Here is a 16,627-nt window from a genome sequence, read left to right on the forward strand (position 1 = left end):
TTTTATTGTGGCAAAAATCACACAACATCAAAGTTATCATTGTAATGATTTTTAGGTGTACAGTAGTCTTAAGTATATTCTCATCATTGTGAAACAGGTCTCACAAACTTTTTCATCTTGCAAATCTGAAACGCTAAACTCATTAAGCAAAAATTGCCCTTTTCTCTCTTTCCCACCGCCCCTGGTAACCACCATTCTACTCTACTTTCCATTTCTATCAATTAGACTAATTTAGAAACCTCAGATAAGTGGAATCATACCATATTTGTCTTTTTGTGACTGGCTTATTTTAGCGCAATGTCCTCAAGGCTCATCCATGTTGTAAGTTGTTTCTTTTCTGTTGCTGAGCAGTATTCCAGGGTATGGATGTACCACAGGTTGTTTAGCCATTCACCTATCGAAGAACATTTTAGTTGTTTTAAGGTTTTGACTGTCATATATAAAGCTGATAAGAATACTTATGTACGTTTTTTTTTGTGTGTGGGCATGTTTTTATTTCTCTGGGATAAATGCCCAGCGGTGTAATTGCTAGGTCAGACGGTTAATGAATGTTTATTTTTAAAGAAATTGCTAAACTTTTCCAGTGTAGTTTACCATTTTACATCCCCACCAGCAGAGATCCAGTACCTCTGCATACTCATCAAAATTTGGTATTGTCACTTAAAAACTTTTTAAAACTGTTTTAATAGATGACATGTAGTGATAGTTCATTGTGGTCTTGTGTTTCCCTAATGGCTAGTGATATGGAACATGTTTTCATGTATGGATTTGCCATCTGTATATCTTTTTAGTGAAATGCCTCATCATGTCTTTTACCAATTTTTTAATTTGATTACTTGCTTTTTTTCTTTCTCACCATCAAGTTTTTAAGAGTCTTTAAATGATCTAGATATAGTTCTTTGTGAGATATGTGGTTTATAAATATTTTCTCCTAGCCTTTAGTTTCCTTTTTCATACTCTTAACAGGGTCTTTCCAGAGCAAAAATTTTAGTTTGAATGAACTCTATCATTTTTTTCTTTTATGAATTGTTCTTTTGATATAATATCTAAGAATACTTCACTTTAGGTCCTGAACATTTTCTCCTATATTATATTCTAAAACTTTTATAGTTTTACATTTTCCGTTTAAATTTATGACTCATTATGAGTTAATTTTTGTGTAAGGTGGTTTAGGCTGAGGTTTGTGATTTTGCCAGTGGACATCTATTATTTCTTCAAATTCTTTTTATAGTCAAACACTCTTTGTCCTCTGCTTCTGGGACTGCTATGACACATATATTTAATATTTTGTTATGTTTCTGTAAATTTCTGAGGCTCTGATCATTTGTTGTTATTATTATTTTTTTAAACCTACTTCTTTCTCTGTTCAGTTTGGGTAATTTCTATTGTCTGATTTTTCAAGTTCACTGATTCTTTCCTTTGTCCTTTCCATTCTGCTATTGAGCTCATAAAATGAGTCTTTTAGTTTGGTCATTGATTCTTCTTTATATCTTTTATTTCTTTGAGAGGATTCTATTTTTTTTTTTTTTTTAATTTTTAGTCAAGATGTATCTTTTCATTTGTTGCAAGCATGTTCATAACTATGCCATTTTTATTATGGCTGCTTTAAAATCCTGGCCAGATAATTCTAGCACTTTTGCTACCTTGGGGTTGGTGTCTATTGATTGCATTTTCTCATTCAAATTGAGATTTTTCTGGTTCTTGTTAAGCCAAGTGATTTTACCCACAGTTTGGGTATTATGTTGTGAAACTTTGTATCTTAGTTAAATATTCTATTTTAGTTGGTCTCCTCTAATACTGGGCTAGTGAGGAGAGAGGAAAGTGCCGCCTCATTACAGTGGGAGTCCAGTTTCCCACTCACTGGGATTCCTCATCATTGCTAGGCAGAGGTTCCAGCTTTCCTCTAGACATTTGTGATAGCATGCTCATGCTGGCTGGGAAAGGCAGAGGTACTTTGTTACAGCTTACCATTATATTCTATTGATACTGACGTGGGGATGGGGTTCCAGAAAGGGTGGCTTCATTACACTTGGGTGGTAGTAGAATTCCTGATTCTACACTAGGCCTCCTTAATGAGAATACCTCATTACTGATTGGTGGGACAGAAGTACAGGGTGCTCATCCCCCATAGTTTCTACTGACACTATAACTAGAGTGGGGCTGATTAGCAGTTGGTGGGGATGGAAGTCCCTGCTTACCACTTGGCCTCTCAAACATAAGATGGTGAGAATTGGAAGCATATTAGTTGCAGCTGTGAGAGGTAAAAGTCTAGGCTCCCCAGTTAGCCTGTGTTGGTAGAACCAGGGTTGGGATTCCGGTTTTCTTGTGGTGTTTGGTTAGAATAGGGTGATTATTGTATGAAAGTTTTCTATATTGCTAGGCTTCCCCTTTTCCAGTTGTCTGGCTAGAAAGAGCAGGCTTTTCTTGAGACTGTGTTGCCTGTGCCCACTGGTGTTCTAATTTGTACATTTTAGGTGGTTCATTTGATTTCCTTCCCTAAATTAGTCATTGATACAGATTTCAAATGTGTGTAACATAGATCGTCAGAAATTAAAAATAAAAAGCTTTGTACCAATGTTATAATGGGAGGTTAGGGCAAACGTTTTCAGTTATGAACTATTTTAGGTATCTCAAAGCCAAAATTTTACTAGGATCAAATGCTTCTATTTTATGATCACAATGGATAAAATCTTTTTATTTTGATTCCATGAGTCATTAGGATTGTTTAAGTCAAATATTTGTTTGCTTAACACTTTCAATTTTTAAAACACATAATACTATATAAAGTATAATAGTAATTTTTTTGATATATATCAGAAGTCATGAGGGAAAGAAATAACCTGAGAGAACAAAACTTTCTTGGGTTCAGTATTTAGAGCCAAATAAAATTGTATTCTTTTTTTTTTTTTTTCCATTTAAAAGCACTCTAATACCTTATGAGTGACAGTATACTTGAAGAGTATACAAGGGTGTTGGAAAGATATGGCATATCACCCTGCATCATCAACGTAAGAATCCTTTTGGCAAAATATTCTCAAGTATGGATTGCATGATTTTTTAGGTATTTGTACCTGATTTTCAGGTAGGGAAGGTCCTGGAATAAAGTACCTAATCTTAGCATTTTCTAAATAACCAAGAAATCCAGGCTTTATTTAAACAAGAAATAGTTAAAAATTACTTCAGAGATTGTTGCTCTTGAAGTAGGAATAAAAAGGCAATAGATGCCAGGTTCAACCATCAAATGTCCTCTCCTTCTTCTAAAATTCTCCTAGAGTTATCCCCATATAGGGTCCTAGTTAGCTGTAAAGTAAATTATCTTATGTTTTTAAATCTTTATAGATTAGTGTTTAGAGGTGTGAGCTTTGGAATCAGACAGAACTTGTTTTAATTCTGAGCTTTGCCACTTACTACATCTTGACTTCAACAACTTATTTAGCCTTCCAAAACCTATCTCTTTATCTAAAATAGGCAATAGATGTTGTAATAATTATTTAATTACATGTCGTAATAATTAAATTACAGTTCGAAAGTATTGCTGTGATCTACACATGTTATCTTTTTATTTATAACTATAAGGAATGGAGGAGAAACAACCATCTCATTTAGAATGTGTCTTTCTTTGGAACCTCTTTAATATCAAAAAAAGAAAAAATGATATTTTCAGAGTGGTGTCTGGGATTTTTATTGACATCGAGCTTTCTTTTCTGGGATACTCTGATGTTAGTACTATGACTACAAGTGAGTCGGGATAGCACATGGTTCTGCAAAGACAAAATCATAAAGACAGATGGCAGAAATGTAGACACCTCTGAATGGCAGGCAGGTCAAAGCCTTGTTCATTTTACAAATGACAATGCAGTATAGTATGGTGGTTAAAAATGTGGAAACCTGAGACAGACTACCTAAGTTTGAATCCCTTGATCGATAGACAGCTGTAAAAACTTTAGGTAAGTTATTTTGCTTCACCATTTTGTTTCCAAGTTTCTATATATTTAAAACAGTGATAGTAATAGAATCTAAATCTTATGGTTGTTGTATGTATTAAAAAATATTACTGGATATAAAGTGCATAGAACATTGCCTGGTATATAGTAACTAATATTAGTTACTAGTTAACTCTGACCACATGAAATAGAACAGTACAGTAAGGTCTAATCTGTTCTGCTCCTACCAGATAATTAATTTAAGTTTTAACTAGGAACAACATTAAAAAATTAAATTTTCTAGTCTTTATGTTTTGTATGTGAAGATAATTTTTGTATGCTTTCTACTTTGTGGTACCTTCCTTAGAGAACAGAAAAAGCTTGCCTTCCAATGTCCCAATTAAAAAAAAATTGTAATTAGATGTTATTACTGTAAATTATTTTGTTTTTGTTTGTTTTTGTTAACAAAAGAAGCAATAAGTCTATGAAGAGAGTGAGAATATTGTCCACAGAGTTGAGTACGAACATCCTGGTTTTGGTTCATCCCTTTAAGATGGGAAGGTGGACTAGTGTTCAATGCTGCCAAATATTTTCAGTAGTTTGAAAAAAAAGAGGTCTCCATAGCAGAAGCCTGAGAAACTAATGTGTATAAGATCTGATTATTGCTTAATACCTTTAGTAGAAAATGAAGGACACTTTCTGACTGATAACTATCTCTTTGAAGTCTCATTTTTCATTCCTTGCCTTACACAACAACTATTTAACTTTACACAAACAATATTTTGACTACATTTGTATTTTTTATTTATTCTTATTGGTACGTGAATAGGCTCTAAAAGAATACTTAAGTTTCAAGCTTGTTTTTCCTGAGTTGACTATATTGCATTAAAAAACTATTGAGGTATGATTTTCATACAAATGAACATATCTTTTTGAAATGTGAAGTTCAGTGAGTTTTGAGAAATGTATACACTTTTATAACCACCACCACAATCAATATATATTATATTTGTAACCTCCGCCCCCCGCCCCCTCCCCTGCCGCCCAAATTCCTTCATGTCTTTTTACAAATTAATAGCCATCCCATCCCCTTAACCACTAGCCTCTGGCAGCCACTGATTTCTTTCTCTCATTATAGATTTGAGTTTTTTTCCTAAAATTTCATGTAAATAATATCTCATTTGTACTCTTGTGTTTAGTTTATTTCACTCAGTATACTGATTTTCAGATTTATCATGTCATTGCATGTATGAGTAGTTTGTATGCTCTCTCTTCTCTACCCATTTACCTGTTGAAGGACATAGGGATTGTTTTCAGTTTGGGGATATTGTGAAAAAGATGCTGTGAACATTTGTTTGTAAGACCCTTTCCTGTTGCATTTTCCCCCACTGACATTTACATAAAATTTATATATGAAGTACTTCATAGAACTTGAGGAGAGATATACATGATAGAGTTTCAATCCCCTTGCTTTCCTTATTTAAAATTTTTTTCTCTGTTTCTAAATATGGTGTGATGTTATCTTTTTGGTATGGGGAATGTGGCAGTGTGCAATATGTTTAGTAGTTACTGTGTTATTAGTTACCCAGGACACATGGGATATTTTTGGTGGGTGTTTCTACTTCTTTTTTACACTTCTCCCTCTTCTGTTGGTGTCATTCATGAGAAGAAGTAGGAGTGTGCAGTTTATTCAGTGCTTCCTTGAAGACCAGAATTTAATATTTTTCACTGGGAGATTTTCTATTCTTCCTCTTTTCTATATTCAGCTTTAGTTCCTTTTACAAGTTCTTATTTATTAACTCCTTTGGTGTTTTCTTAGCCATTATCCTCAGCAGTGAAGCCACTGGGAAAAGAGGCCAGAAGAACCAGCTGTAACAGAGTAGAGTTACACATTTCAAACCTTCTTTGTTTTTACTATAACCCACGAAGTATGTGAGATCAGAAGATACTCCACATAAGAAATGGCTTAATTCCAAGAATTGGGGTCAACGATTTACTTACTTTCCATATTATGGTGACATTCCAACCTTTTCTCTATCTTGGAGTTTCTCTTTTCCTTGTGCTTTTATAATCACTTGATTCTTTTACTTAGATTCCTACTATCACGAATATCACCCTGAGATGCTTCCATATTCAGTATTTGAAACTCAAATGCAGTGATATTTTAGGCAACTACTCAAACCTTCAAAAAATGTAAGCTGTGAGAATCAAAGACTGGTAGATATAGCAACATCCAAACTTTCAGCTCTGCATGTTGTGAAAGATTCAGTGCAAAGAAGTGTATCACAGCAAGGTAGTAATTACTGAGCTCAACAGACTATTGTTAGGATATTAAATTAAGGCCAAATAAGATACCTAACCAAACTACCTCTTAAAAATTGTGACTCATAGACTAATTGATGTGAAAAACAAATAAATATTATGGAACTTTTTTTAAGGGGAAGGAATTCCTTTGAATTTAAGTTTCACTTAATGGAATTCATTGAACCTCTTCAAAATTTTCCATAAATTATCCAATAAAAAACACAAAGTCTTGAACAAGTTTAAATCATCTTTTAAAAATGGATGGTGAAACTCTTTCCCTCCCAACACATGAGAGGAAAAATGTAGTGATACAAATTTCCCTATAATTTTAGCTATGGAGACCTGGATCTGGAGAATGTCTAGTTAAAGAGTCCAAGCTGGCATCAAGCTACCCAAAGCATACAAGGAGGTGGGCTTTCACGAGTTCTTATAGGAGTGCAGTTTAATGGAGGGACTTTACTATACACAGCAAATCAGTCTCAGAGTAAATGTTCATTTAGTCAGCCTGTGGTTTTGTTTTCCTTATGACAGAGTATTGGTTTGAAGTGCTCTTTTTTCTTATTTGCTCTCCAGATTAACTTATTTGTTGCTTTCGTTATATAATGACATTGTTGAAGGGTTTCTACCTGTTAGTCAATCCCATTGACTTTTGCCACTGCAATTAGATCCCTTCCAATTATGTTGAGAGAGGGTTAGTGGAGGCCTTAGCATGATGTGGAACATGCAGAATATTTGGCATCACAGAAAAGAATTCGTATTTCTTTTCCGCTACCTCTAGAGGTATTTTTGATTAAATTGTTAGAATTTTGATTCTCTACTTTCTCGCTTTAAATAACAAGACAAAAATACTTAGAGGAAAGATGTGTGATTAAAATCAATAAAGTATGCAAAGAGCCAGGTATATAGTAAGTGCTCAAAATAGTTTACTTTTGTTGCTCTGTTTTCTATAAGGCTACTTTCTAGCTTTTTCTTCTTTGAAAATTGTTGCTTTCAAATTGAATGTGCCTTTAGGTACGTTCCAGAGGCAAATTCTTTTTACAAAAAGATAATATAATTACAGGTCTTGTATTTTTACAATTTTTATATGCAATGCACATCCCTCTGTTAAAACTACAAGTCATGTGAAGTGATAAGACAATAAGACAGAACAATAGTAAAAAATCAAGCAACGGAAAGAGAAACACTTGGCCTAAAATAATGGAGCGATCAGACATAATACTTAAAAAAACTGCTCTTAATAAATTCAAGGAGATAAAAGACCAGACTAGGGATTTGAGGAGAGCCTAGTAACTCTAAAAATTCCAAAACAGGTTATAAAATTGAAAAATACAATATCTGAAATTGAGAAATCAACATGTGGGGGTAAAAGCAGATTAGATACAGCTGAAGAAAAAAAAAATAGCTGGGTGATAGGCCAGAATAAAATACCTAGAATGAAACCCAGAGAAGCAAAAGAATATGGAAAATAGAAGGAAGGGACAAAGATATAGAATATACAATAAGAAGGTCTCACATGCATGTAACTGGAATCATAGAAAAACAGAATAGGGCAGAAACAATATTTGAAGTAATATCTGAGAATTTTCCAAAATCAATTAAAGAAATCAATCCTTAGTTTTCAGCTCTACACATTATGTGCCTAGGCATTATCTGGTTTCCTGAATGGTCATCAGGGAGTCAGAAAATATAATTTACTAGTGCTAGAGAATTAGCCGTTCATGAGTGGGCCTTAGAACAATAAGAAATAGGAAGTATCTGAGAAGATAATTCTCCCCTCTGTTCTTTTTCCACTGAATACTCCTAGGTGTGGTTCATTCTTGTAACCTTTATAAAGAAGTTATAATACCAGAAAGTAAACTCAGCTACTGAGCAGCCTAGTATTAGTGTGTCTCTTGGCAGTTTGCTGTGAGAGCCAGTACAGTAACACAATTCATTATGTTCCTTATATATTTCCCTGCCTCATTTCCCCATTTCCACATTCATATCACCCTAGTCTTGCAATTCTCAAAGTAATAACACTTTAATCCATGTCACAGTATCTGTTTTCTTGAAGACGTAAGACTTAAGCTGACGAACTCTATGAACCACAAGAGGTATAAATTTAAAAAATGTATATACACCTAAGTACATCATAGCATAATTTCTGCAAACCAGGAAAAATATCTTAAAGAAATAAAGACAGATTACCTTCAAAGACCCTGTTGTCACTTGCAACAGACTACTCAACAGAAACAATGGAAGCCACAATACAATAGAATATGTGGGCACTATCTAAATATTTACTGTATAAAATAATGATAATAATGTCTTGGTGATTTAAAATGGATATAAAATTAAAATAGATTTTTGAGAGATGGGTAAATGGAAATAAAGTGTTCTATTGACATTGCATTGTCCAGGAATAGGGAAAAAGTATCAGCTAATATTACACTCTGTTAAATAATGAATGTATATTATAATCTCTTAGGTAACTATTAAAATAATAGTAAACTAAGCAAGTGGGGGTGCAAAAGAGGGAATGATTAAAAAAATTATCAATCTAAACAAAGGAAAGAAAGGAGGGGGAAAAGTTATAAAACCTGGTAGGAAAAAATGAACATTCTATAAATGATACTAGATTTAAACTATTATATTAGTGATTATTCTTCATGTAAATAGGCTCAATGCTCCAGTTAAAATACAAAGATTGTTAGTAAGATAAAACAAATGCACCCCCAACTATAAGTTGTTTATAAGTAAGTGATGCCTCTCAGATAAGAGAATACAGATAAGCTAAAACTATTGAAAAAGAAATACCAAAAATCATCAAACAAAAGCTATATTTTATATTATCATCAGACAATATAGCCTAAAAGCATTTCCAAAAAGAAAGAATATCATCATAAATGGTAATAAAAGATTGACCTCACCAAGAATATGTAACAATTATAGTTTATATTTAAAAATATGGCCTCAAGTATATAAAATAAATGCTGACAGAAATAAAAGGAGAATAGCCAACTATACAATCATAGTGGTATATTTTAAGATAGTGCTCTTGATAATTAACAAATCAAGCATATATAAATTAAGTTGTTCAAATGAGTTATGGGTCAAGAAAAGATTACAAATGGGAATTATGAATCTTTTATATTAAGTCATAATAAAATTTGTGAGATTCAGATAAAGCATATTTAAAGAGAAATTTATAGTCTTAAGTGGATATCTTGAAAAAAAATTTCTGCAAATCAATAAGCTAAGCATCTGTTACTAAAAGTTAAGAAATGAATAGTAAATTTAGTCTAAGAAAATATGAAGAAAGAAAATAATAAAGAATAAAAATTAGTCAACACAAACAACACACATTAGAGAGAATTTAGAGTAAAGTTAGCTCTGAGAAGATTGATAAAATTGATAACCCTGATTAAAGTCACATGTACGGAAAAATCTAAGAAAAAGGAGAGAAAAGGTACAAAAATTCTAGAAAAATAATGGACACAAATAACAAGTATCAGGAAAGAAAAATGGACATTACAGATATTCTGTATACATTGGAAATGAAAGATAAACTGTTAAGAACAATTATATACCAATACACTTAAAAATATAGGTGAAATGTACATATTCCTAGAAGTTATAACTTACTAAAACCGACATAAAAGAAAATATGTGTAAGTGCTATAAATATTAAATACATTGACTCTTTAATTAAAAATCTTTTCTCACATAAAATGCTAGACTGAGAGGGATTCACTACCTAGTTCTACCAAATATTTTAAACAAGAAATAAAAAAGCTTATACAAATATCTCCAATAATAGTGAAAAAGAGGTATCTCACAACCTGTCGTATGAAGCCAGCTTAACTTTGACAACAAAATCTGGCAATGATACAAGAAGAAAAATTATAGATCAATCTTGCTTCTGAATATAGATGAAAAAGTCCTAAACCAAACTTTAGCAAAAAATATGCAGCAACTATGAAATGAGATAATTCACCAAGTTCTTTGATTTTTCAAAAATAACTAATATAAACCATCATATTAATAAGAAAAGTAATGTGACCACATAAATGATGCAAAAGAGTTTCTGATAAAATGAAACATTCATTCATGATTTAAAAAGTTTAGTAAATTGGGATCAGAAGAATTCATCTTTAATTTGGTATCTACATAAAACCTATTGCAAATATAATACTTAATGGCATAGTTAAAAGCTTCCCTTCTGTTATAAAGAGTTACAAAAAGATAACTATCATCACCCTGGATATTCTGTCATGTGTAGGAATCCTAGTCAATGCATAAATGAAAGAAGAGTAAAATATTTAAGGACTAGAAACTTAGAAATAAAACTGTCACTATTCCCAGATGACATGATTGCATACTCAAAAATCTTTAAAAATTTATAGTTTTATTAAAATTAATAAACGAGTTTAGTTACTGCTGAATGCAAGTTAAATATAAAAATTTAATTGTATTTCTCTACATCATTAGTGGACAGTTAGAAAATATATTTTAAGAAATATACTACTTACAATTAAGTTAAAAATATGATCTTTCTAGAAATAAGTTGAGTTAAATATGTGCAATATCGCTACAAAGAAAACCATCATTTGTAGAAATGAAAGACCTAAATAAACCTAGTGATATACATACAATTACAAAGACTTGATATTGTAAAGATATCATTTCTTCTCAAAATGATCTATAATTTTTATGCATTCTCATGAAATACCTCAAGAAATTTCATATATTTATATATATATGTGCACATATGCCTCTTGACATACTGATTCTAAATGTAATTGGAAACACATAGAATTAAGATTAGCCTAGACACTTATAATGAAGAACAAGATGGAAAGATTTTCCCTACAGGATATCAAAATTTAATATTTAATTTCAGAAATTAGTTTAATGTGCTGTTAATTCAACTATAGATAAATTGACCAATAGAATAAAATTGAGAGCTCAGAAATAGACTGAAGCACCTATGGATACTTAATTCATGACAAATTTGCCAATGCAGAGCACTGAAGAAAAGTTTTTTTCTGTAAATGGTGCTGAGTAAACTAAATATGATATAGAAAAGATAAATTGACCTCTACCATACACCATACACAAACATCAATTCCAGAGAAACAGTAAATTTAAGTGTACAAAACAAAAAAAATTTCTAGAAGAGACTAGTGGAGTGTTTTTTCTCTTTGACAAACAGAAAAAGATAACCACAGAGATTTATAACTATATTAAAAATAACTGTTATTTTTAATATAAAGTGAAAAGGCAAATTACAGAGTGAGAAAAGACATTTTCCATACATATAACTGATAAGGGGTTTTTGTATTCCAAATACATAAAGAACTAGGAAAAATTGATGAGCAAAATCTGGATGACAATGAAAGCACTGAGAAGACTTGAATAGGCATTTTATAAAACAAGATGTACAAATGTCCAATGAGCCTAAGAAATACCCCAAAAGCCTTAAAAAACCTCATTAGTCTTAAAATTGTTAGTTTTAATACCTATCAAAATGGATAAAAAGTTGTCAACAATACCAAATGCTGGCAAGGATGTGGAGGTACTGGAACTCTGTGAGTGGGAGTATAAATTGGTATCACCACTTGGAAAACTACTGTTTGGTATTATTTACTCTGAGTAAATAATGCATGTACCCTATGAGTCATCAATTCCATTATTAGATCAATACAGTGAAATCAAGCAAAATGTACAAGAGTGTTAATAGTAGCATTACTCTTAATATTACCACTAGAAATAACTAAAATATCAATCAACAGTAGACTAGATAGATAAAATATGGACTATTAACACAAAAGAGCATTATGCCGCAATGAAAATAAATTTAATGTAGTTATACACAGCAACATGCATAAAAATCTTAAACACAATGCTGAAGGGAAAATGCCAATTCTAAAGGAATATATATGGTGTGGTTTCATTTATTTAATACTCAAAAGCAGGGGAAACTAAATTACAAAGTTAGAATTCAGGATAGTTATTACTTTTGAGAAAAAAAAAAAGAATAAAACTGGAAGTGAGGGCCATTAGGGGAACTTTCTGTGGTGCCCACAATTTCCTGTTTCTCTGTCGAGGGTAGCACTTACATTAGTGTTTACTTTATGAAATGTTATTGAATGGTACATTCATTTTTGTGTTCTTTCCTGTTTATGTGTTTTAATTCACAATAAAAAAATTAAAACATCTCATGGGAAATAGTCAGGTGTCTTTCAAAATATACAAAGGACAATTATTTTCCTTGCAGTTTCCATGTTTTATTTGTTTGTTTGTTTGTTTTTTGCTTGTAATTTTGATATAAAGCAAGAGGGGCAACAAATAAACGTCTTTGTTAGGACTACTGATCCATGACTTAGATAACTTCTAATTCTCACTGCATTTCTTCCAGTTAGTGTTATTACCATTTCATAAGTGAAGAAAGTGAAGCTCAGAAAAAGTTAAGTGATTTCCTCAGAGCATTCCACAATACAAGGTGGGATCTGAGCAGGGTATGGAAAAGTAAAACTTCACCTATACTCTTAAATGAGCCAGAAAGCAATAGCAATACATTCCTCCAGTTCAATATTTATGCCCTGTCACCTAAAAGTACAATATTTTAAAATGAAATGTGTATTTTTTAGCTCCAGAAGTTCAATTTGGGTCTGGTTTTTTGTTTTTTGTTTTTTTTTTAATTCCGTGCTTTGATAATCTCAAGCTTTTCTCTGCTTTCTTGAACATATAAAATATAGTTGTAATAAATGTTTAATACCTTTAAATTAACTATCAATTCTATCATCTGGATAATTGCTTGGTCCATTTCAATTGATTGATCTTTCTCCTCATTAGAGGTGGTATTTTCCTGCTTCTTTGAACAGCTGGTAATTCTTTATTGGACGTCAGACATTGTAAATGCTTCCTTTTTGGGAACTAAATATTCTTATATTTCTACAAATATTTTTGAACTTTATTCTGGAATACAGATAAGTTGTTAGGAGGAATGATTTTTACAAAGCTTGCGTTTAAGCTTTGTTAGGCCAGAGTAGCCTTTAATCTAAGTTTAATTTTGCCCAACTATTGAGGAAAAACCTTTCTGAGTACTCTAACAGGGTTTATGAGGTTTTCTTACTCTGACTGGTGGGAATGCAAACTGGAAGACAGACAAGTCTCATCTCCTGGTGAGCTTCAAAGATTTCCCTCCCTTTTTTTTGGAGGCTGTTCTTTCCCTGGTTGTAGATAGTTGCCTTATATGCATGCACTGATCATACTTAGTTCAAGACTCAAGGGAGATCCTCTCCAGATATCTGGAACTACGTGGAACTTTTTCTTTTCCAGTACTCTTCTCTGTACACGCTATAGATTATTGTTTCTTGTTCTCTCTGGATTCTCAACTCTATCATCTTAACTCAGGAAGACCTTTTGGGTCTTGGCCTCCCCTGAAGCTTGGGAACTCTTTCCAGGCAGTAAACTAGTGTCATCGGAGGGCTCACTTCTTATATCTCCCTTTCTCAGGGGTAATTATTTTATGCAGGCTGAGGTCCAGTGTCTGAAAACCATTGCTTTGTTTATTTTGCTGTTCTTTTGTTGTGTTGTGTTGTTTGTTATTTTTAGGCTGTCACCTAAAGCCAGTTCTTGTTATTGTTTTGGCTGGAAGAAGATGTCAAATGTATTTGTTTTGATTTATTCTTTTACTGTTTTCTTCAAATGAAATAAATCTAACATATGTGTCTGTGTTATACTAATTGGGAATGATACCAAAATTACCTCGAGGAGAATCTGAGGTAACAAATCGTAAGGTAAAAATTTAGTGTGCATTTGTGCTACACTATTTGCGTCCTGTTCACATGACTCCCTGATGCTGTCTTGCAGGGAAGCTAGTTCCAGGAAGGAGTTAATTCTTCCTCTAAGACAGAGTTGATTTCTCAACATTTTTTTCCCTTTCCACTGCAGAAAGGCCCATTAATCATCATTTTGAATCAGGGTTATACAAGGCCAAGCAGTTCCAACATACAAACTGATGAAGTTTGGCAAACTCAGCCCAGTTTCCAGAACAGCCTCTCAGCACAGTGTACCTGCCTATATCTTCACTTAAACTCATACTTGCCAGGTCCACTTTGTCAAACTTTTCAGGGCTGAGAGCCAGGACTGGGATGCCTTCAAACCTGAAATGGCCTCGTTGGTTGTGGAATTTCTTGGATGCAGACATTAAACAGTCAGGTGGCCCTTAAGTGAATCTGATCAGTTAGCCCCCATTTCCTTCTTTGCTTCTCTTCCCTCATTTTTAGCACTGTTTCCACCCCTTCCTTCAATGTCTAGTGCTTTTTCCTGCTGCTTGTCTGCCATCCTTCTTAATTCTGCGGGGTTATGGCAAGTGGAGGTGGATTTATTATGAAGAGAAACCTGTTTGTATGTTACCTAGTTAACAGATCGCCTTTACCAGGGGAGAAATTGACTGAACCAAACTAAAGGAAACATTTCTTAAGGAGGCCAAGAGGCAGATAAAAATCTTTCTCACATCCCACTTTACCAAAGTAGCTGCTGAGTCTACTCTTTCTACATGGAAAGCCAGTCTTAGCCTTATTTGGAGTTTGTAAAGTTGGATTTGTTATCCCACATACATTTCCTTTCTGGATCATATTTTCAAACTAATAAGCACTTATTGTGGGCTTATTATGTGCTTGGCACTGAGTAAGAAGTTTCACAAGTTCTTTATATATCATTAAACTTCAAAGACCACTTTGTGAAATAAATATTTTAATCCTCACTTTATAGATAAGAAAACTGACACTCAAAGAGGTTAAGTGACTGTTGAAGTCCTCTCAGTAAGCTTATAGAGTCAAATTCTAACCTCCATCTAATTTTTTTCCACTACACACAGTTTGAGAGCAAAAGTAATTAATATGAAGATTCATATGCTGTGTGCATTAAGCTGCCCACTTAGGCTCAGCAGGTCGATTATAAGATCATCATATTTAAAAGTACAGGATTGTACACACAGCTTGCCACCAATACATACACAGATCAAACTACTTAGTTCATAACGCTTTGATTTTGAAAAGGAAAACTCTTTCCTAAATCCAGAACAGATTGTAATGCACATACCCTGGGAGGTAAAAATAGAGAGAGAGGTGATATTAGTACAGTTTTTAAAACTAGAAATGTGGAGAGAATATTTGGTGATGCAGCACAGAGCTTTATTACATTAAAAGTAATATTGACTTAGGTAAAAATATTACAATGGGATGACTCTATGATCATTTATGAGTGCATTCAGCTTTCTTATTGAACATATTCTATTTTTACTACAGAAATCTTAGTGCTATTTTAACCTTCTCAAGTTCCACTTGCCTTTTTGTATTCATTGTTTTGGGAGTCGAAGTTTGCTAGGGATGAAGTAAGAGGGGAAAGAAGTGTATATTTGCATGGGTTTTAGTTGTTTAATCAGTGTAGCAGTGTGTAGCTCAAGGAAATTCCTCTACGCATATCTGTAAGCAAAATGTTTAGGTAAATGTTAGATTTACTTGAGAAGACCATGTTATATTTTTCTTAAGTTGAGGTAGGAAGGTAGAAAGACCTATATGGGTTTTTCCCTTTTTTATATTGCCCAGAAATTTACAAAAGTAATATGTTATAAAGTAATTCAGATAAATCAGAGATATATCTCAGAAAGATGTCATCTTACCTTCCTATCCCTTCTTCTGTCTATCAACTTGCTCCCTTCCCCAGAGCTCACTTTTCTTAACAGTGTGGAGTATAACAATTCAGGCTTTATTTTCTCTAGCAACTCACAAACCAAACACATAGACACACACATGCACACACAGACACACACACACCTGGGACAACATATGTCACTCAATCAGACTTTATTATTCATTATTAAGGCATCAACAGTGTAGATTCATTCATATCTTTTACTGTAAAATCTAATTAAGCATCACTATTTCAGAGAAACTGATGAGTTCTGATGATAAAAACTCTTGAGAGATTTCCAGATAGTTCATGCCTGGATTATTTGGTCTATTTGTTTTTGTAAGTCAGCAGATTAGTTAACAGGTTACAGTATCTTATTTGATTGTGGCATTTGTTTTGTCCTTATATCTTTGGTTTTAATGATTTTTAAGCTTTCTCTGTTATTGCTGCTGTCCTTGTTGATTCAGAGGAATTGAAAATATAGTTGGACACACACATCAATGTGTTGCAAGCATCTTCTCTAAGTCTGTGGCTTGCCTATTTACATTTTAATTAATTTATTTAAAATATAGATATTGTAAAATAGACTTATTTTGATGTATATGTAATTATAGATATGATGTATATGTAATTATAGATAGGGCTTTGATGTGACATTTTATTATTTTCTCTTTGTTTCTTCTGTCTCTTGTTCCTGTTTCTCTTTTACTGCTTTCTTT

This window comes from Pteropus medius, unplaced genomic scaffold, assembly GCF_902729225.1.
Source record: "Pteropus medius unplaced genomic scaffold, Ma_sr-lr_union100, whole genome shotgun sequence".
NCBI classification, from domain to species: Eukaryota; Metazoa; Chordata; class Mammalia; order Chiroptera; family Pteropodidae; genus Pteropus; species Pteropus medius.